The sequence below is a fragment of the Pleurodeles waltl genome, chromosome 9 (assembly GCF_031143425.1).
Source record: "Pleurodeles waltl isolate 20211129_DDA chromosome 9, aPleWal1.hap1.20221129, whole genome shotgun sequence".
Taxonomy (NCBI): domain Eukaryota; kingdom Metazoa; phylum Chordata; class Amphibia; order Caudata; family Salamandridae; genus Pleurodeles; species Pleurodeles waltl.
In genome coordinates this window covers 490,508,239-490,531,338 of record NC_090448.1, presented here as the reverse complement: position 1 = coordinate 490,531,338, position 23,100 = coordinate 490,508,239, and positions in this window count along the sequence as shown.

The window sequence follows — 23,100 nt, the reverse complement described above, 5'->3', positions numbered from 1 at the left end:
GTTCCGAAGATGGAAGCTTGCACCCCGCCAGTCTGAGATGTCCGTGCAACTACGTCCACGGCCCTTTTCTCCTCTTGCAAACGGACTGCCACAACACATAATTTCACCAAACGCCTGACTGCATCAGCCACCTGGGAGAAAACAAAAAGACCATCACGCATTTGCTTATGATCAGCTGCTACATCATCAGGCTCTAACTCATCTGAATATTTCCGAAATAGTTCAATAACTTCTGTGCCAAATGCCTCAGTAAAATATAGCTGCTCCTTTTCCGTCCACCCTTTCATGTTGTCTAAAAGTTCAGAAGCAGAGACAATGCTACGAATTGTTTTACGAGCAATAGATCTAAGCTCAGACGCACGGTCAGCAGGCAACATAGAGCGACTGTCTCGTATCTTCCGTTGCTCCGAACCAGAGACCTCAGCTAACTCATGAGGGGCAGAAGGAATGACATACAGAGGCGGAGGGCGATCTAGTAACAAAATTCATTGTGTGGTTTATTAAGGATACGATAGAGAGGTTGCCTAACAGTGTATTGGCCAGTTACCTGTAATTTACGTTATTTCTCTTCTAGCTCCTTTAAGCCATTTATTTCTTTCTTTCTCATTTCCAATGCTTCCACATATACATTCTTCCACTGCTCTTTCTCAAGCAAGGCTTGCTCACGCTTCACTCATCCACGCACTTCTTTCTCCCACATTCTTACACAGTCAAACATATCTTGCCTAGACCTTCGCTTACACATGCATTGTTCCACATACTCAATCTTTCGCAAATCAAATGACCCATGCATAGGCCAACGTAACTCAGGATCCTCACAAGTGTATTTATTCCATAATGTGCTGTACATTGTAGAAGAAAGACCATGTTTAACATACATATCTCTATTGGGCGTCCCCTCTGGGGTTGCCGGTTGTGATTCTTCCAGTCCCAAATTGGTACCATTACAAAAGCAACACATTCTACGAAGTGCGCTAAAAACAGGCATGCCAAAATAGTGCAGAATATGCAATATTATAATCAAAGTAGCACTTAAGGTGCCGTTCAAATAAAAATTAAATTGGAGAAAATTCTCCTCATTACCTGCCTATATAAATTGCAATTTATATATCAATTCAAAGGACACAAATTGACTAGTCACCCAAAACACGAGAGCCACAATAAGTGGTGCTAAACTTCATTACCAAACAAAGGCATCAAAACCCACAGCAAATGCCGTAAAACGGCTCTTACCAATCACAGGGCGTCCAGGTTCCAACTGCCAAGTTCTAAAATCGACCAAATGGTCACTGCACGACGAATGAACAAAAAGGATCTCAGTCGAGGACCGGCGCCACCTGGATGGTCAAATCAGAAAGAAGGGAAAAACGCCGTGGTTGCCAAGACTCGGGTCTCCTAAGGCATTGATCGTCCGCAGCGAGATCCCAATCCTTCGTCGCGACCAATCCGTCGGGCGTTCAAGTCGCTGATGAGTCCCTGTTCAGGCGCCAATTTGTCGAAGTAAGCCTCAGCAAAGCCTACTAGTGCAAGGGGTTCGCCCTTCTCTGCACAAAGTCCTCAGACCATATAGGAAGAAGTTGGCGCAGAAACTGAAATAAAAGACAAAGGGCCATATTTATACTTTGTTTGCGCCGGATTTGCGTAGTTTTTTTTAACGCAAATTCGACGCAAAACGAACTCCATATTTATACTCTGGCGTTAGACGCGTCTAGCGCCAAAGTTCCTGGAGTTTGCGTCATTTTTTAGCGTGGACACCTACTTTGCGTTAATGATATGCAAGGTAGGCGTTCCCTTCTAAAAAATGACTCCGAAGCATGTGCGCCGTATTTACACTCCCGGGCAAAAATGACGCCCGGGAGTGGGCGGGTCCAAAAAAATGACGTCCAGCCGCTTTTGCGTCGTTTTTTAGCGCCTGGTCAGGCTAGGCGTTAAGGGACCTGTGGGCTCGGAAGGAGCCCAGAGGTGCCCTCCCATGCCCCCAGGGACACCCCCTGCCACCCTTGCCCACCCCAGGAGGATGCCCAAGGATGGAGGGACCCATCCCAGGGAACTTAAGGTAAGTTCAGGTAAGTATTTTTTTTTTTTTTTTTGGTGGCATAGGGGGGCCTGATTTGTGCCCCCCTACATGCCACTATGCCCAATGACCATGCCCAGGGGACAGAAGTCCCCTGGGCATGGCCATTGGGCAAGGGGGCTTGACTCCTGTCTTTGCTAAGACAGGAGTAATTTCAATGGGGGTTGGGAGTAAAAAAAAATGGCGCAAATCGGGTTGAGGCCAAAATTTTGCCTCAGCCTGACTTGCCCCATTTTTTGACGCCCAAGCTCCATATTCCCCTACGCCGGCGCTGCCTGGTGTAAGTCATTTTTTTTGACGCACACCAGGCAGCTCCGCCGGCTAACGCCGGCTAACGTCATTGAATAAATACGGCGCCCGCATGGCGCTTCAGAATGGCGTTAGCCGGCGTTACATTTTTTGACGCACAACTGCGTTGGCGCAGTTGTGCGGCGAAAAGTATAAATATGCCCCAAAGTTTATTAAACCTCATGAGGTGGTACTACAGTTCAAAAAGCACCCTTCGGTAATGTCTGAAGTAGCACAGTGAACTAAGAGAGCATCGTCCTTTTATACCCATGCAGGGGCTAAAAGTAGGTGGTACAATTATAGAAGCAAGACTTACATACATATAAGGTCATATGGAAATGCACAGTCGACAGGTAGGAGGGCCTAACAGTTTTCAAGGACAAGTTGACACATTACTGTCTGTTACTGATTACTAACAGCTGCAGATCTTACTGGGCATGTGCGAAAGTGGGAGATGCTAAATATAACTTGTCACTAGACAGATTTTCAAGAGTAGTTAACAGAAAGGTAGGACAGAGCACATGGCAAGCACATGGAAGAGAAAATGGTCGCCATGAATACAAAATGGATTCCGTGAAATGTTCACAATAGTTGCTAAATACAAGATGTCTTCTGCTAATGCTTAATCTAATCGCTATTAAATTACAACAGGAAGGCCAGCCAACTTCCCCTTGGAGCCACTTTGGTGGTCCTGGACTCAAGATGTAGGTCCAGGCCCACACGCAGGCAGCAGGGCACCAGGCAGCAGGGCAGGAGGGGAAGAGAGTATCAGTACATCTTATATAGCAGCACAGCAGTCCTTCAGAGACTTCCACAGGTCCACGTGAGTACTGAAGAGTTGGGTCTCAAGGTCCATTATTATACCTGGTGCCCACTTTGAAGTAGGTAGGAAAAGGTTCTGAAGCCCCTCCCCCCACTGAGGTGTTTGGAATTTCATGCCTCCCTAGCCTGGCCCCAGCTTGTGTGGAGTCACAATTGACTTGTGTCAAACCCATTGTGAGTGTACTCAGGCAGAGCCATTGTAATGTGTAAGTGTGGTATGTGGCAGCTGCTCCCCCTCATCAAGTCAGAGATAACACATCCTGACAATACCTACGCTTCTTTGTCTCACTGTCTGGAAGCAAAACAAAGACCAACTGGCATTTACAATTAGCCATATGTTCCAGGACACGGGCAGCAGACACCAAATGCTTGGCAGAAGAAAATGCCAACTAATAGTGGCATTTTTAGAATTGTGACGTAAAATCTGATTTTACCATTTAAGATGGCATTGAATTACAAATCTTTAAACACCAAACTCAATATTACACTTGCTCCCAATTGAAAGTTATTACTTATTAAATGAATTAAATTAACCCAATGCTGGAAGAAGTAGACCTTGCATTAGTGAAGAACGTATTTAACAGTTTTTCACTAATAGGACATGTAAATGTTAAAAGTACATGTCCAACTTTTTAAATGCACTTCACCCTGCCTAGAGACTGTTTAGGGACTACACTAGGGATGACATAGGCATTAAAAAGGAAGGTTTAAGCCTGGCAAAAAGGTTTATATTACCCAGTCAAATTGGCAGTTTAAAACTGCACACACAGGCTTCAATGTCAGGCCAAAGGGCTACTTCAGTGGGAGGCACAATGAGTGCTGCAGGCCCACTAGTAGCATTTCATTTCATTTACAAGCCCTGGGTACATGTAGGAATGCTCTACTAAGGACTTACAAGTAAATTTAATGTGCCAATTGGGTGTAAGCCTATTTTACCAAGTTTAGAGAAGAGAGTGCAAGCACTTTAGCAATGGTTACAGAGGTGAAGTGCACAGAGTCCTAAGACCAACAATAACAAGATCAGTGAAATGGAGAAGCAAGATAAAAGGCTTGGGGGAATACCCCAAAAAGGCTCTCAGGTCTAACACTATGGGATCCATGTGAGGCACATCACTGTGGACTTTCCCAGGTATCTAGTTTTCAGAAAGGTCCAGGTTTGGTAGGTTTCATTGTGTGAGGCTGTGTGAGGGCCCAAAATCCACAGTTAGAAATGTTGCAAAAATAGGTTTGTTTTGAATGGAAAATCTGATCTGTCCATGTTGTGTTTTGGACCTTTTCCTGTTGCGGGTATTAGGACCACTCATACAATTGAAGTACCATTTGTATCAGGAGAGTTGGGGGAATGCTGAGTGGTTGGAAATTTGTGGCTCCCAACACATTCCAGATCTTTTCCTCATAGACATGAGATGATAATGTGTTTTTTAGACACAGATGTTTGTGTGGTTAATAAATGCTCATTCGAGCCACATAAGTCAGGTATCTAGTTTTCAGAATTGACTGGATTTGATAGGTTTCCTTACATGGCACTTAAGCAATATCTCAAAATCCACAGCTACCCACATTGTAAAGATAGCATGAATTCTGCTGGGTGAAATGTGATGTCTGCAGGCAGTGTTTTACCGTGTACTGTTTCTCAGGCACTAGGCCCAGCCACATAAATGAGGTTTGTGTCATTTTTAACTTTTTAGACCCATGCTAGATTCCAAGAAATGAGGGTTAATTGATTAGCTACTAGATCAGGCCCCTTCTGAACCTTGTGTATCTAACAATTGCTAGTGGCTGACAACCAGCTCCACTCCTTTGATGGTTCTCCATGGGCTGCTGTGTGATTGATGATATTCCATTTGACTGGGCCATTTCCCCTCACTGGCTTCAACAATTGATATTTTGTCCCCTTTCCCAGAGAATCGTGGTGGACTGCAGCCACTAGCAGACTACTTGTTGTCTCATGTTTAGCCTTTTGGGTGGGAAATATTCTCTCTGGAATTTAGATTCTGCCTCCTACAGTTTATCAATACCCCAGTCGAGGAAGATTTTTCGTTGGGACATAATGAGGCACACCTTGCGGCCAGTTGTTTTCATCTCCCCTCTATGCATTTTTCCTACTTGGGTTTTCACCTCAAAAAAGGCTGCACACTCAGGGTCTCATTTACAAGAATCTGACACATCTTCATCGATGCGTCAGATTTCTTGTGCCTGTCACACACCCCCCACAATGCCATGCATGCGCAGTATTTATAATACAAAGCTACATGGCACTTGTTTTCACAGATGCATCAGAATTTCTGACGCATCTGTTCGCACTAAACTGATGCTTTGCTGGCGTTGCGTTGTTCAACTGATGCAACTCCAGCAATGCGAGGATAGTCCCGTAGGAAAAAGCCCTGTATCAATTTTACGCCTATTCTGAGCAGGGGGTAAAAGTTTGATGCAGAAGTCGTAGAATGACACCGTGAAAAGTTGCAAATTTCACAGAATCAGTTATACAAGGCTTTTTCCGAGGGAACGGCTACCCTGGATACATTATACCTGGCACAGGTAAAATGAGATGCAGGGCTTTACAAACTAACACACTGGGCCCAATGTATCAGTTTGTAAATATGCTGCAGTGTTGTGCACTGCTAGTGCCACCGCTGCATCCAAAAAAGCAATGATGCAGTGGTAGCACAAAGGGCTTGTAAATGAGGCCCTCAATGTTGAATGATTTAATGTTGAAACGGATGGACTTAGCAGTGAAAAGAGGTAGAATTGTAGAATTGTTTAATGTATCATGTGAATCATCACCATGGTATAAGGGCTGAAACAGCACTGATTGATTTTGCGCTGCCCGACCTCATAGTTGCTGTCATGACCTTCATTCGAGTGAGGTTATGGCCAGGTGGGGTTCACAGCCTTATGTATGTTGGCTGGGGCTCTGTTGCCTCAGCTGACAGCTGCAATTTCTATTTCAGAATGGGAACTACTTCTAATGTCTAGTAGGACAATATAATCTTGATTTGTTTTGATAGATGCTTGAACGGAGACTCCAGAAGCCTGGGATGTGAATAGTAGGTAGCAGTTTCTTTCTCCTTCTTCATTGAGTCATGGGTCGACTGGTTGAGGTGACACACCTTTAGTTGAGCCAGATCGCAATGTGTTTCCACACAAAGCACAAATATTAGGAAAAACGAGCTACGTCTTAGAAAAAAGCAAAAATTGTGGTTAAAAATGTGTTTTGATTCAGCTCTGCTTGTTCCTGAAAGCTGGGTCGATAGTAATTTTAACTCAGTGAAACTTTTGTTGATGCCATTTTTAGGGGAAAAATAGGCACTTCCTTGCAAAGCTCCTTTTTCCCATTTTTGCCCAAACTTATCTATATTTTGGCTATTTTCTCGGTACCCCCATGCAAATTCACAAACCCTGTGTATGGTTAGAATCCCCATGATGTTGCCAAAAGGAATACACATTTAGCAAGGATACCTTATGTGGAAAAAAGTTATAGAGATGTAGGTTTTGAAGTACCATAATTAGCTAAATAAGGGTTTAGCAATTGGGTGTAAAAGCCTCAGAAGCTAAGGGGTTAAGAAATGTATTTGATGAAGTTCTCCTTCTTTTATGGCAGTGATGGGTGCACATATGCAGCCTGCTTGTTGTTAAAATAAATCTAGCAAAAGTTGAAGTCTAAAATTCATCCCGAGATGTGAGTTTATATGAAAGAACTGGTAGTCTTTAATTGTAAAGTGGTATTGGTGGTTGAATGAGTAGAAGGGCCACAGTTCAAGCTCCAAGTTCAACCATTGCTGCAAGTGAACCAGATTGATTGTGGCCAATGGTGGGCATGTCAAGGTCTGTCAAGGATATGTCACAGACTTGTGACAAGAGAGACAAAAAAGTAAAATAACTATTGGCAATAAAGCTTCCCAAAATCAATATCAAGAGTCAAAGATGAAGATAGATCTATTCAGGAAGCCCTACTCAGGGCAACAAAGAAAGTCAAAGTTCAGGCACTCGGAGTAAATTCAGGATTCAAAATACCAAAGTGTGCAAGAGTTACAGATATCAAAATGAATTCTAAAGGGGATGTGGACTAGAGCACTCAGGAGCTCCACATGGTAAAGTTCAGCAAGTTCCTCAACCACAATTGCTTTTACAGATACTGAATGCAAAATATCCACATGTGAGATACACATGCAAGGGTAAGTCTGTGGAGGTCATAATTTTGGTAATGTTACAGAAAGTACTGTAAAGATAACACTCGGTGGACAAAAACACTACCTAAGATTTCCACTGTACTCAAAAATCCCTGCAATCTCACAGAATCAAGCAACGTGGTAACAGCAACAATGGGAAACTTAAGAGGAAAAAAGTTAAAATGTGATGATGATGAGCTATTTTTTACAGAAAAACAGCTAAAAACAGGGTGTTCCAAGGCTATGTAATAACCAAAAAGACAGGTCTATTTCAGTCATTAAATAGGTCAAATTATGTCTATTTACATATGTAGTGTCTAATAGTTTTAAATACACAACATATTTTCCTGAAATCTCTGCAGAATTGTCAGAAGTTCTTTTGAAATGGTCAGCATATTTCACACATTGGGAGACAAGATGTTGCTCCAGCTCTGACCCCTATTTCTGGATTCCGGGTTCCAATTAATTTATCTTTTCTGTTCTGAAGGTAGAGGAGACAATACATCAAATTATTCAAATGAATTACAGTGTAACTCAATAGTCACACATTCAATCCCAGAGACTAACTTACAGTTCAAAGGGTTTTATTTAGCCTCAAAGTCAAACTTACATATATGAGTCTCAAAATCATAGTATAAATGTACAGAATAACCAAAAGTGAATCAAAACGTTGCACAATATGGAATTTAACTAACATGTAAAAGACCACTAGTTCAACAGTGATAATACAGAAAATGAGGAAAAACAATTGATGCTTAGAGTTTGAATCCAAGTTTTCCTTCTAAACCATTTGATCTAAAGTCCTAACCGGCTAATATTCTATAGGTTCAGGAAAGTAGTCAGCACAACAGAGCTTATGGGGAAGTTTCCATCAGGAGGGTTTTGGCTGCATGAAGCCATATAGAAATTATAGTTGAAGAGAGGTATCTAAGTAGGGTCCACTGTCGATTAAGAGTAGAGGGAATCAGAATCTTACCCCTAACTAAACCACACGTAAATCATGTTCCTTCCAAGGATGATCTCATAGGCAAATACCTTTCACAGTTCAAAAACATAGCCACAAATTATAATTTGCTAATTGACACATCAGCCTTCTGGGTTTTGGATGTCGACCTTGGTACACCCTCACATTCTGAAATTTCACAAGAGTTACAGCTGCCAGCTCAGGATACTCCTCACATCCTCGATAAACATTCCACTGGGCTTTTCTTATTATCCCAAACAATGAGCTCCCTCTTAATTTGATCTCTGATCCTGACACCTGCAGCTATAGAACAACATTCAAAAAGCAAACTGCACATTGAAGGTAAAAACACAGAAAATATATGGGCCTTCACTCTGGCCAAACTAATTAAACATGAATACACTTTCATGTTAAGTAAATTCTATACGCCTCTTAAGTCAAATATATAAAGATTATGAAGAGTAATATTTCTAAAACACTGTAAAATAAACATTCTTTTAAATGATGATAAAATATGGCATACATGAAACATTGCATTCATCTGTGCACTTATCTCGTATATTTTACTGTGCACCACATTAAAAGGAAACATTTCTTTCATTAAGCAGAAAAGCAACCATTGTTTCATTTCACATTTTAAGAAGCGCAATGGCACAGCCAGTTATGCTCTCTCAACCATCTCTCTGATGACTTTTAGAGTCATCATAAATCCCTTTCACTCTTGAATGAGACTCTCTAAAACCAGGATGTTTTAAACAGATTTCCCCTTGACTCCCATAAATGCTTCATAAAAACTTCTGCTCTCTTTCTCTTCTGACCTCTCTGGATCTTTCTGCTCTGGAAAAATCTGTACCCAACCAACAAAACTATTCTGACTATTTAAATATTAAGCAATTGTCTCAACACAATACCTACAATTCCACTTCCCATATTCCCAAACCACCTGCTAATAGCAGAAAATCCAGCTCCAATTGTTTCCCATGCACCAGTCGCTTCCAACTCCTTCAAATCTTTTATCAGCCCTGAAATGTTCAGATATTCTTCTCAAAAGCTTTACTTTTCTCCAGAATAAAGGTACAACATTGTTGAATCTTCAGCATCTGACAGACTCCATCCTCTTTCGCGAGCAACAAATCTAGCGCAAGCGTATTTTGTAAAACCATTGATCTTTTTGCAACCATCTCAGTATTTACCAACAACTACAAGTTTGCTGTGTTAGTAGCCAGCGTGTCCACTATTGTGGACAACCTCCTAATCTTCAAATCATTCAAAATCACTCCTACTGATGGAATCAATGTACCAAAAATATCTCCCACTATTTCTAGTTCTGGATTTCATCTTCCACACAGGATCTTAAAGATGTTCCACATGACAGATCTTTGAAAATACCATTGCTAGATAACATGTACCATGCTATCCTTTTTTGCTTTGTTAAATATGCATAGTGTCCATAAATAAAATACACTCCAGAAATCACAGGATCCTTTCCATCATAAAAGAATTCACTCTTTCCTCTGACAGCAAAAATGTGATTACAATCACTATTCCCTATGAAGAATGGATCGAAATAGCTCTGATCAATAAGCATGCATTCCATTTATGTTGCCAGTCTAAAGTTAAAGCTGGTAGATTCCCTTGCACTTGGTATTCTATGTATTCCTTCTTCCATCTGTGTTGTGTTGCAAGATCTTTATCTGTTTTGAATTTAGTTTCCAATTCCCTCCTTCTAACTTCCACTAGTTTCAAAAACTTCTTTTCCATTTCAGTCAATGAACAGGTCAAATTGTGTCTATTTACAGATGCAGTGTCTAATGGTTTTAATGACACAAAATATTTTCCTGCTATCTCTGCACCTTTAACATATGGGTACTTATTCAGGTGCTTAAACTGAGGATGTTCTGGCAAGACTGTCATAATTAAAAAAATATTATTGAAAACTTCCCTTATTGTAAAATACATGTAGTAGCAAACTACAAGAAATGCCATATGTCAATGGGATATGATGATATGTGATCCCTTCTGATACAGAAGCCGGTAACTGCATACACACATAGGAGTCTCTAGCACTCGTAGTTCTATACTCATACAACAGTTTAAAATATACATTATCTCCTATAGACTCTTCTAAGTGTATTGCCTTATCATCTGACATATAAACATTATGGGGGTCATTCTAACCCTGGCGGTCGTCGACCGCCAGGGCTAAAATGACGGGGGCACCGCCAACAGGCTGGCGGTGCCCCGCAGGGCATTCTGACCGCGGCGGTTCGGCCGCGGTCAGAAGTGGAAAACCGGCGGTCTCCCGCCGGTTTTCCGCTGCCCTTCTGAATCCTCCATGGCGGCGCAGCTCGCTGCGCCGCCATGGGGATTCAGACACCCCATACCGCCATCCTGTTCCTGGCGGTTCGCCCGCCAGGAACAGGATGGCGGTATGGGGTGTCGTGGGGCCCCTGGGGGCCCCTGTTGTGCCCATGCCAATGGCATGGGCACTGCAGGGGCCCCCGAAAAGGGCCCCACAATGAATTTCACTGTCTGCATTGCAGACAGTGAAATTTGCGACGGGTGCCACTGCACCCGTTGCACCTTCCCACTCCGCCGGCTCCATTCGGAGCCGGCGTCCTCGTGGGAAGCTTGTTTTACACTGGGCTGGCGGGCGGCCTTTTGGCGGTCGCCCGCCAGCCCAGTGTAAAACCCAGAATACCCGCAGCGGTCTAATGACCGCGGTGCGGTATTCTGGAGGGGGGAACTCTGGCGGGTGGCCTCCGCCGCCCGCCAGGGCGAGAATCACCCCCTATTACCCTTAGGACTAAGAGTTTGTAGGGGAACACTAGAAAAAACCTTCTTTTCAGAATGTGTAGAGGAAAATGCCCAACAATACTACTCATACTTAGGGGAAATAAGCAATAAAGCACCTATTATGTATCTACTCTTATTCTCTTGTTTGGCACCATTACATCTTTAGAATCAGATATATTATCTGAGTAAATACTGCAGCAGCAAAATATGTTTGTTGATTTTCATCAATGCAAAAAGCAACAGAGTTCAAAGTTTATTGAGCAACATTGTGTAAATCTTTGTAAGGCTTCCCTAGCCCAACTCCGTGTTCTTCTAAATAACAACTCTCTTTCTTCTTTTATTGGGACCTAGGAAATCTTCCAACTTCTCTATCCCAATCAACAAAAATGCCTCTAATATTTACACAAATCAAGTTCACTGAGGGCAGCCAAAATTCAAAATACAACTCAACCACAATGTTCAATTCATGTAGGTTCAGTCGAACCAGTATGTTCATTCCAACATTCCCAGAACTCTTTATCTGTGACTATGTCATTTATGAAGTAAGTCCACTCTGGCAAAGAATAACTACGATGAGGCACTCTTGTGCTCTTTAATCGCCATAGTGCCACAACTTCATCATCACTTTCACTCAGATCAGAACTTTCAGCTTCTTCAGCAATTGTTGGTGGCACATGTTCTCATTCTCAGTTTCCCTACTTCCTTCCTTCTGGACCAACACTCTCCATCTTCCATTCGTTTTCTTCCAGCGCTACTTTCTTCTTCGAGTCTGATTCTGAGTCCAACTCATTCATCACAGGGCATGATTTATTTGTCTCTGTTTCAGTCTGTTTCAGTCACAGGTGTGACTTGTTATTTATTTGACTCAGGTCCTGTACAATCCTATATTTTCCACTTGGTTTCGGAAGACTTATAATAGGATAGTTACAAGGACTTCTCCATCAGAATTTCCTGCTGTATTATGGATTCAATTACAGGAGTTATCCCAGCAATTGTTTTCTGGTGCCGAATTATATTGCTGGATTCTCTGGAATTTAGCATTAGGCTTATCAGAAATCCAGGCAGGTTTTACACTTTTAATCAGTCTGATATCCTTCCCCGTATAATCCCACACCTCATGTTTGACAGTTTCTCTCACATGTCTGGGGGCAAATCATCAAGTGTCAGCAATGTCAGCATCATGCAACACGGTTCATTTTTATGAGCTTAAAAACAGCATCCTCATTGAGGGTTTGCACTTCTATTCCTGCTGGAGTGCAAAAAACAGCACAGTTTAGTTTTGTAAGTAAATCTCTTCCGAAGAGATTCACTGGACTGCGATCACATATGATAGATGTGATAGACTTGTGTTTATCTTTAAAAGATCCTATTTTCACTTTAATTTAGGTTATTTCTTGAGCAGTCATCTGTTTATTCTCTACACCAACACCTTTGGTTGTTTTTCCCAAGAGGGGTGGGTTTGGTACATCTTCTGTTCTCAAAGTAGAGAAAGATTGACACAGAATGGCTATCCACTTCACTGTCTATAAATGGTCCACTCTGGTCCACCTCTAAGGCTGCACCAAATGCGCAGTCTTCCTCTCCTCTCAGGCAGCATCAGGCTGACTGTTCGAATCTTTTTCCTTTATTCAAATTGAACAGGGGAAATTGTTGAAATGTATGATTATCCTGCATCAGATTCATATTCATTCTCAAACTCTGATTCATATTCTGACTTGACCCAACAGCATTTTGCTGTGGCATCAAAGGTTGAGAGACCAGCATTACTGGAGCTTAGGACACATTACAATTTTGACTTCTAGGTCCTTTCACACCCTGCGTCTGATTGGAATTATTATTCTGAAAAGGTACAAATTGGACATTTTGATCTTGATTAGCTGGATTTAAATGACATTCATACTTCCAATGCCCCACTCTATTGCAGATTTATTTCCATCCCTGAACCCGACTCTACAAGAACTCTTCGACCTCTACCTTGCATGGGAGTTTGTGGTTTCTGGTATACACCTTTGATCGTGACCACATTATTTACAGCTAAGGGTGTCTGGCTAATTTTTTAACCTGCTTTCTTTTGGACAACCATTAGTTTTTCGTTCAGCTTTTTCTTCTTCATCTCTATCTTATCATCACAATGTTTCGGGTAACGCAAAATTTCATCAATAGACTTATTCTGCAAGCAAATCGAATGTTGCTAGATCATCATACTTATTTCTGGCCTCTACCCTGTCACAAGCCTTGTCCCATATCCTTTGCTTCCAATTTTTCCATACCCCTGTATTGTTTGAAAGCTTGCAGCAACCTTTCGTAATAAGCATGGATTGACTCCTTTGGTTCTTGAGTGGATCTATTGATTTTGACACAATCAACATCCTAAGGAGGCACCTTCCCTTTCAGGCATGTCATGACCTCCTGATATTTCTTCATTTGCCTTTAAGTCAGCATAACCCTAACTCTAGTGGCCTAATTCCTTCCAAATAACATGGAGGAATTTAAAAAGTAGTGTCCACTTCAACTCGTCTACCTTAGGGGTGGGACTGGCATGAAGTGAGCACACCTCCTAATCTACCTAATTTTCCCGCCTGTGAAGCCACCAAAAGTGGGGTCAGGTCAGGGGGGTTGGTCATCTCCAGCATCTCCAGGAATGTCCATCCTGCCTGGGTGAGGTGATAGCACCCCAGCTCAATGCTTTTGCCTCTGGCCCTCAAGAGCACTGGCTCTCACTTTGCGGGACCAGAAATTAATCTATAGTGGCTGAACTGGTCAGGGCCAGTCAGTCAATCCACTAGTAGCTGGTGGGTTTTCAGGGGGCAGTTCTAAAGAGCTCTCTGGGTGCAGACATTAATAAATCCATCACTGGCATCAGTGAGGGTTTACTAATCTGAGATGTTTGACACCAAACATCCCTATATTCAGAGAAGTCATCATGTAGCTGGGAAACTCATAGTGACCAGTATCCAGCAAATGCATTTAAAATGGCTTCCCTGGTCACTTACTATGTCTGAGTATCGACAAAGACATAGCACATGTAATATAATACACCCTGCCTTAGGGCTGTAAGGCCTGCTAGAGGGGTGACTTACATATATTGCATGCAGTGCTTAGGGGGCATGGCACACAGACTGTGTGCCATCTCATGTTTTTAACTTTGTCTGCACCAAGACACACAGCCTGCAATGACAGTGTGTCATGCGCTTGGTGAAGGGTCCCTTAGGGTGGCACAGTTCATGTTGCAGCCCTTAGGGACCACCTTAGTACCCCAGGCCCTATGTACCAGGGATACCATTTACTAGGGACTTACAGTGGGTGCCAATGTGGAAAAATTACTGTGCAGTTTTGAGGGAAGAGATCTGGCACTGGGGTCCTGGTTATTAGGAATCCCATGCACTTTCTGCCAAAATTACACCAGAAACCAGGCAAAACATGTGTGGGGGTGGGGGACCATGCCAAAAGAGGCACTTTCCTACATGCCCCTCCCAAACAAAAGAGGTTGAAACTAGCCCTTCCCAAGAGAGTCTTCATCTTCTATGTGGAAGAACCTGGAAAAGACTTCTGCATTGGCACGGTCAGTTCCACATCTGTGTTCCACTGTAAAGTCCACTCCCTGTAGGGAGATGAACCATCTAAACAGTTTGGGGTTTTCACCTTTCATCTGCATTAGCTAAATGAGAGGCCTGTGGTCAGTTTGAACTAGGAAGTGAGAACTAAAAAGTATGGTCTCAGCTTCTTCAGGGACCAAACCCAGCAAACCTTCCCTCTCAATTGCACTCCAATGGGCAGGGGCATTCTTTAGTGAAAAGGGCATAACAGAGCATGACATGATAATGCCCATCATGAGTATAGAATGCTGATTTTTCCTTTGCTCCAAGGGTCAGACCTATCTGCCAGTACCCTGATGTGAGATCAAAAGTACTGAGATTTTTGGCTGCCCCTAACCTGTCAATCAACTCATCAGCCGTAGGAATGGGGTGAACATTGTTTTTTGTCACAGCATTGAGACCCCCAAAAAAGTCCACACAAAACCTAATTGTTTCTTTCCATTCTGAGAATGAGGCTTGGGGACTAGTGCCACTGGACTGGCCCATGGGCACTCAGGGGCATATTTAGACTTGTTTTGCTCTTAGTTTGTGTCATTTATTTACGCAAATTCGGTGCAAAACTAACTCCATATTTATACTTTGGTGCTAGACTCATCTAGCGCCAAATTTATGGAGGTAAAGTCATTTTTGGGATGTGGAAACCTACTTTGCATCAGCGAGATGGAAAGTAGGTGTTCCTGTGCAAAAAATGACTCTATGGCCTTAGCGCCATATTAATCCCCACTTGCTAAAATCATGCACAGGAAGAAGGAGGGTTCAAAAATTTTTGCAAAGCTTGCTTTGCACAATTTTGTAATGCCTGGGTCAGGGCAGGCATCAGGAGATATGTGGGTCTATTTCCATGGTGGAACACCATCGAATAAGCCCACAGGTGCCCTCCCCAGGCCCCAGGGACATCCCCACCCACACCGGAGTAATAGTGGAGGATGGGGGACCCCATCCCAGGTAAGTATGGGCAAGTATAGGTAAGTATCTTATTTTTGTAAAGTGCCATTGGGCCCCCCTACATGGCACTGGGTGCTGTGGCCATGCCCAGGGGACCCTGGTCCCCTGTGATGGCCATTGGGGTGATGGACATGACTCCTGTCTTTTCTAAGACAGGAGTCATGTGGTATGGATGGTTTTGTGTCAGAAAATGACTCTTGGCAGGTTAGAGTCTTTTTTTTTCCTTTACTCAAACCTGCCTAACGTAATTTTTTGGTGCAAAACCCCCTTCTTCCAGACCACCAGCCCCACCCAACTAATGTCATTTGTTTTTACGCTAGCCTACCCTTTGCACTGGCTTGCACCATTCCTTAAATATGGTGCCTGGCTGGTGCACAGAAATGGTGCAAGCCGATGCTAAACATTTTGGTGCAAAACTGCGTTAGTGCAGTTTTGCACAAAAAAAGTATAAAACAGGGCCTCAGAGTGCTCAATCACTCCCAACTCCAACATCTTGCTGACCTCAGCTTTGATGCTCTCCCTGACATGATCAGACTGTCTGTAAATTTTATTTTTGACAGGTAAGCTATCCTCAGTGTCCACATCATGTGTGCACCAGGTAGTCTGACCAGGGGTCAAGGAGAACAGCTCAGCATACTGATGCAAGACTTGATTACAGTCAGTCTGCTGGTGGTCAGAGAGGGAGTTTGAAAAGACCACTCCTTTGACTGAACCATCTTTTGGGTTGCTATAGAGGAGATCAGGAAGAGGTTCACTCTCAGCTTCCTGTCCCTCATCAGTGACCATGAGCACAGTCATCTGAGCTCTGTCGTAATAGGTTTTAGAATGGGGTCTCTAGTTGGCAGAGGTATACACCCTTGTCCAAGTAGGGACCACAATCCTTGTCAGGGTAAGTCACACACAATACAAATTATCCTGTGCCACCCTCTCGTACCTTGGCACTGAGCGGTCAGGCTTAGCTGAGAAGTTAATGTGTAAAGTATTTGTGCAATAAATCATGCAATAACACAGGGAAAAACACCACAAAAGTACACCACACAGGTTTAGAAAAATATAAGACATTTATCTGAATGAAGCACAAGTTAAAATATCACTTTTGGAGTAATAAGAAGTCTTAAGTCTTTAAAAAGCAACAATTGTCTCTTGGGTGCACAAGGTACCTGGTGTGCGTCAAAATTACACGCACAGAGACCGCAGAGGAGGAGATTCGTGGAAAACAGAGGATGTGAGTTGGATTTCCGGGTGCACACAGATGATGTGTTGATTCTTTTCCAAGTGGCAAGGACTTTGCCTTGAATTTTGGCGTGCAGGCTTGAATCCTCCTTGCGATGTGGGGTCTTTTGATGCCTATAGATGATGCGTGGAAATCCTGGCCATGCTGGATGGAGTCACAGGTGCTGTGTCGATCCGGTGGGAGATTTCTCACGCAGGAAGTCGGGCTACATTGTTCTGGCTCGCCGATGCATTGATCCGGTGGGCTTTGCATTGAAGTTCCGGTCACAACGCTGGCGCTGCATCGATCTCCACTCTGGGAGCCGGGCTGCGTTGTTCCGGAACAGCGATGCAGTGATTCTTTCACCACTAGGCAGGCTGTGCATCAATTTCGGCAATCTGTGAGTCAATTTTCACCGCACAAGGAGTTCCTTTGAAGAGAAGAAGTCTTTTTGGCCCTGAGACTTCAGTAAACAGGAGGCAAACTCAAGTGGTTTTGAAGTGCACAAGGCACCTTTTCAGTACAGGTCTGTCTGACAGGGTCCTAGTAGGAGGTGTGGCAGTCCTTTGTGTGAGAGCAGGCCACTAGCCTTTAAAAGGTAAGTGTCAAGCCCCTCCACTCTTCCAGCCCAGGAAGACCCATTCAGTATGCAGACGTGAGCAAGTGTGACTGAGCATCCTTTGTTTGTAGTTGTCTTGGTAAAATGCACAAGGGAGCTGTCAATTAGCCCAGCCCAGATGTGGATTGGAGACAGGCTGTAAGGCACAGATGGATTTTAAGTGCAGAGAAATGCTCACTTTCTAAAAGTGGCGTTTCTAAAATAGTAATATAAAATCCAATCTCACCAGTCAGCAGGATTTTGTATTACCATTCTGGCCATTCTGAATATGACCCGTCTACCCCTTTCTGATCAGAATCTATCATTCAAACAGTATATGAGGGCAGCCCTAATGTCAGCTTATGAAAGGAGCAGGCCTCACAGCAGTGGAAAACAATTCAGGAGTTTTCCACTAACAGGACATATAAAACACACAGGTATATGTCCTGCCTTTTACCTACACAGCACCCTGCCCTATGGGTTACCTAGGGCCTACCTTAGGGGTGATTATATGTAGAAAAAGGGGAGTTTAAGGCTTTACAAGTACTTTTAAATGCCAAGTCAAAGTGGCAGTGAGACTGCACACACACACGCCTTGCAATGGCAGACCTGAGACATTGTTAAGGGGCTACTTATGTGGGTGGCACAACCAGTGCTGCAGGCCCACTAGTAGGCCCTGGGCACATGTAGTGCACTTTACTAGGAACTTACAAGTAGATCATATATGCCAATTTGGTATGAACCAATGTTGTCATGTTGTAGGGAGAGAGCAGATGCACTTTAGCACTGATTAGCAATGGTAAGGTCTGCAGAGTTCTAATGGCAGCAAAATGAGGTCAGAAAAAGAGAAGGAGGAAGGCAAAAATGTTTGAGGGTGATCCTGCAGAGAGAACATTTTCAACAATAGGGTTTAAGGAGGTTTACATGGAGTACCCTTTTGTGGTCCCCGCAAGTGCCAAACTCCACCAGGTAGGTAACTTCCCCTTTTCTCTCAAGGATAGAGTAGGGTCCACTCCACTTGTCTTGGAGGGCCGTAGGAGCCACATACCCAAAAAACCATACCTTTTGCTCTGGTTTGAACTCCACCAGTGTTGAGTTCTGGTCATACCAGAGCGTCTGGAGCTTTTGGCTGGCCCCAAGCTTTTTGGAAGCTTTTTCCAGATTTTCAAGTTTTTTCCATGCACTCAGCCATCCTGAACCAAAGAACAAGCTTATAGTCCAAAATATCCTGCTTAGGTTCTCTGAGACATCTCTCCCATCCCTCCTTCACAATACAAAGTGGTCTTCCTACAGGATGCCCAAACAGACGCTCAAAGGGGGAAAACCTACTCCCTACTGTGGCACTGCCTGTAAGAAAAAATCAGTCAGGGCACTAAGTCATCCCATCTCCTTCTGAGTTATTTAATCATGCCTTGCAATGTCTTGTTAACACTCTCAACAAGGTCATTGGTTTGTGAGTGGTATGGGTTATAGTCACCCCAAGCTCAGTCCACAGGTGTTTTAAGTAGCCAGACATGTCATTGGTACCTCTGTCTGACACCAACTCATTTGAAAATCCCACTCTGGTGAATACACCAATGAGGGCCACTGCAGGGTCAGTAGTAGTTCTCAGGGGAATTGCTTCAAGATAGCTGGTTGCATGATCCACTACAACCAGTATACATCTGTTTCCTGATGCTGTTGGAGGGTCAAGGGGGACTGACAATGTCATTCCTCACCCTTTCAAAGTGAACTCCAACCAGTGGAAGAGGAATGAATTAAGGGGGCCTTTGGGTGGCCACCTATCTTGCCACTGGCCTGAAAGGTTCCACAGGAGTTACACAATTCCTACACCTTCTGAGACATGCCTGGCTATTAGAAGTGGTTTACCAACCGGCTCTATGTTTTGGCATGACCAAGATACTCTGCTAGGGGGATTTCTTAGTCCAAAGTAAGGAGAAGCTCTCTAAACCACTGAGGCGCTACAACTCTCCTGGTGACACCAGGTTTGGAGTCACTGGCCTCTGTAAATAGGAGTCCCTCCTCCCAATAGGTCCTGTGGGAGTCATTGATATATTCCTTTTCTGGATCAGCAGCTTGCTGTGTCAGGCCTTCAAGACAAGAGTAAGACACATCCTCTGTTCCATGCACAGCTCCTCCCTAGAGGGTCCCCCTGGTCCTAAGAGCTCTGCTATGTAAGGCCCTAGCTCCTGAGGATCACTTCCCTCTGAGGCTGACAGGTCTTCTCTCTGAGAGAGGGGACCTGGTCTGGTGTCTGATGTGGAAGCTGTCTTACCAGACGTTTTGCATTTCCTCTTGGTAGGGGGGGCCATTATTGCTGACTCCAACTCTACGTTTTCACCCTGGCCCTTGTTCTGTGCTCTTGTTTTGACACAAACCCATTCAGGGATACCCAGCATAGCTGCACAAGTCTTTCTTTTTATCTCAGCCTATGCTGAAGATTCCAGATTATTTCCTAGCAGACATTGTACAGGTACTGCAGAATATACAGCACATGCTTCTGGCCAGTAACTCCTTCCCATTTTAGGAATACCATTGCCATGGGATATACCCTAGCCTAATTATCATTATTGAGGACTGTAGGTGTCTCACCAGTCAGATATTATTCTGAAGACACCAGCTGCTCAGTCACCATGGTGACACTGGCACCAGTGTCTCTCAGTGCTTCAACCTTAATCCCATTGATATGTGGCTGTTGTCTGTATCTTCCCAGGTTACTGGGTCAGACAGCCAGGACAGCTCCATCCACCCTACCCTCTGAGACTAAAGTTGCCTTAGTAGGTTCACTGACATGATCAGTGCCTACTTAGAATCCCATCTGAATTTATGGCAGGTGCACTAGAGATGTTCTTTTTGTTGGTACATGTAAGATCTCAGTCGAAATTACACCAGAAAGCAAGCAAAAAGTGGGGCAGTGACTATGTCAAAAGAGGCACTTTCAAATTTTCGCACTCACCCAACATACAAAAACATCTCCTCAAGACACCACTTACTCACACAATCACTACAAACTAAACACAACTACCCCAATCTGCAGCCTTATTAATACTCATTCATCCGCCGCCAGTACAACTCTCCTCCTAATCACCACGATTCCGCTCATCTTCCAAGCCTTGATACAGGCATCTAAATTAGACACTGGGGACTATCTGTTCTAGTGCCCAACTGCAGTTCTCCTCACTTTGGAAAAAGAACCGATCTCTTCTACCATCTGCTCAAGCTCTGGGACCTAATTATAGATTCTGGGGTCCAATCAATTTGTCTTCTCTGTTCTAAAGGGCGAGGAGACAATGCAGCAAATTATTTTAATCAATTACAGTGTAACTTGATAGTCATTCAATCCCAGAGACCAACTTATTGTCCAAAGGGTTTCATTTAGACTCAAAGTCAAGCTCACACATGAGTCTAAAAATCATAGTATAAATGAACAGAATAACCAAATCTGAATCAAAACGTTGCAAAATATGGAATTTACCTAACATGTATAAGACCACTAATTCAATGGTTATAATGCAGAAAATGAGGAACAACAATTGATGCATAGAGTTTCAATACAAGTGTTCCTGCCTAACCATTTGATCTAAAATCTTAGCTATGCTAATATTCTGTAGGTTCAGGAAAGTAGTCAGCACAACAGAAGTTCTGGAGAAGTTTCCATCAAGACAGGCACTGCAGCATGAAACTATGTAGAAATTAAAGTTCAAGAGAGGTACCTAAATAGGGTCTACTGCCAACTAAGGGCAAAGGAAATCTGAATCTTACCGCTAACTAAATCACACTTAAATCTTGTTGCTTCCAACTATAACCTCATAGGCAAATACCTTTCCCAGTTTAAAAACATAACCACAAATTATAATTTGCTAATTAACTCTTCGGCCTTCTGGGTTTTCAGCATCGACCTTGGTATACCCTCATGCTCTGGAAGTTCACAACAGTTACAGCTGCAGCTCAGGATACTCCTCACATGTCAAACAATGAGCTCTCTATTAACTTGGTCTCGGATCTTGTCACCTGCAGCTTTAGGAACACATTAGAAAAGCAAACTGCACATTGAAGGTTAAAACACAGACAAAATATGTGCCTTCACCTTGGCCAAAAAAATTAAACATAAATACACTTTCAGGTTAAAAAAATTATGGGGGTTATTCCAACTTTGGAGGAGGTGTTAATCCGTCCCAAAAGTGACGGAAAAGTGACGGATTTACCACCAGCCGTATTACGAGTTCCATAGGATATAATGGACTCGTAATACGGCTGGTGGTAAATCCGTCACTTTTCCGTCACTTTTGGGACGGATTAACACCTCCTCCAAAGTTGGAATAACCCCCTATATGTCTCTTATGTCAATTATATAATGATTTTAAAGAATAATATTTCTAAAACACTGTAACATAGACATTCTTTTAAATGATGATAAAATACGGCATACGTGAAACATTGCATTCGTCTGTGCACTTAGCTCGTATATTTTAGGGGTGGGTGGTGAATTCTGCGCTGCTCGTGGTGTTTGCAGAGGATTTCCCACTCTGCGCTTAGAGTGCGCAGTTCTGAAAAACTCCACAGAGCAGAGCTCTTTCCTTGTTTGCGGTCGCTTGTGTTAAGTTGGCGCACGTGAACGAGGAAAATCACCACCTCCCAGAAAGATTTCCCAATGTGGGCGGTCACTGATGGCCCCTACCGCCCACATTCAGAAATTTCTGTTCACATTGAGGAAGTTGCCTCTCAAGTAAAAAATCTACTCGAGCAGCAGAAAAGAAGCTGCACCCTCTTGTGCTGTGCGTGGTGCCATTCGCTCTGATTTTTTAGCACAAGACAAACACCCAGCGCTAAACATTAGCACAAACGGCATGACCTAACGCACGCCACCACTCGTGGGACTACACATAGGAGTTTTTTTGTCACTTTGAGAGTTCTGCATAGCAGAACTCCACAAACTCTGCCCAGGCCTAGTATATTTTACCATGCACCTCTTTAGAAAGAAACATTTATTTTGTTAAGCAGAAAATGAATCACACTTTCAGTTCACATTTTAAGAGGCATAATGGCACAGCCAGGTTATCCTCCCTGAATGTATAAAACTCCCCCCACCCAGATGTGTATTCCATGTACAAGGCACCCTATTAACTCTGCTGAGGAACTCAAAGGTAATATGAGGGAATAACGCATCAGTCTAGTTTGCATGAAAATGTGTCCTTTTTTATAAAAATACTCTTTGACAAAAGCATAAAGCTTTAAAAACTTTAACTATTCTGCACTGGAAGCCAATGGAGACATTTGAAATGAATGGGCCTATGGATCTGATGTGGTAAGCCCAGAAGGACCTAAGATGTGAAGTTCTGAATTTTTGAAAATGGATTTCTTTGGAAATCCATAATACAGCAAATGGCAATAGCCACCATAAGACAGGATAATTGCACAAACCAATATCTGCCATAATTTCTCGGGTAGATGTAGAGGAACGTTGAACAACTTGCTTACATAGTAAAACAAGATCTAATGGTATTACTCTACTTTGTAAAGAATAGATTCACATCCATTATGAATTTAAGGTTTCTCGCTCACTCATTTGAAGTCAGAGCAATTTCTAGTTCTGCAGGCCACAATAAGGGGTTCTAGACCATTAAAGCTTATCTGA